The sequence below is a fragment of the Galeopterus variegatus genome, unplaced genomic scaffold (assembly GCF_000696425.1).
Source record: "Galeopterus variegatus unplaced genomic scaffold, G_variegatus-3.0.2 Scaffold854, whole genome shotgun sequence".
Taxonomy (NCBI): Eukaryota; Metazoa; Chordata; class Mammalia; order Dermoptera; family Cynocephalidae; genus Galeopterus; species Galeopterus variegatus.
Genome location: NW_007726965.1, coordinates 115,009 through 116,037, shown reverse-complemented (window position 1 = coordinate 116,037; position 1,029 = coordinate 115,009).

Genomic DNA, 1,029 nt, shown 5'->3' with positions numbered 1-1,029 from the left:
GGGGTTTTTTTTTTTTTTTTTTTTTTTTTATTCGGACATGAATTTATATGTTACTTTCCCCACACTGCCTAATTAAAAGTATAAGTAAATGTGTCCCAGTATGTTTGATTTTTATTACTAACTTGAAAGACTGTATTAGTTGCCTTTTTATTCACATTTACATCAGGGCTAAGTCTTCTGGCCTGGCCTGTTCAGATCAATGATCATTGTGGGATCAGTGGTGTGGATGGAATTGACCTTCCTTGACCTCTTTTCCCTGACATAAACCTTGGAAAATGAAAATAGGAAGAACACTGGGCAGACCATTTAGCCTTCAGTAATCATGCAAAGCTAAAGCCTCTTGCTTCCTCACTGCTTGAGGAAATGAACTCCAACATGCTGTGGGCCACATTGTCATAAACACTGATTTCTTAGGGAGCAAAGAAAGACATTTGGAAAATCAGCACGTTGGAGCTCAGCCTACTGGGTGCCCAAGAACTACAGCCTGAAGCAAAGGGGAGGTTGGAAAGAATAATCAGCGGAGGATCCCAAGATGATCCTCCCTGAGAGACATAAAATGTATCACACCCTCCAATGAAGCTCAAAGACAGCCTAGGGGATAGAACACACACCTTTCTGAGACCTGATCAATTGTCAGAGTCCTATTTTTTGTTTTTTATATCCTTCTACATATAGTACATTTTCTTATCCTTTGGGGAAGGCTTACCTGGCACAGATGAGTTCTTAAAAACTGCCCCATCAGCAAGTCAGCAAGTTATTACCTTGTTAATTAGGGTCACTGCTCACTAATAATTTAGCCAATACAGTATTTTTTTTAACAGGGCATATACTGCATTTATTTCCTTTGGCTAGAGCTATAATAAATACAGTGAAATTTATTAATTTATGAAGCTTTTATCTAATACAAATGCATTTGCCATGGTCCTAAATTTTCTTCGTGTCTTTATATTCACATTCTATTGCTGTCTTGTTTTCCTACCTCTGATATACAAGATTTTCCTGCCCCAAGTTGTTTCATCTGTAGCAATA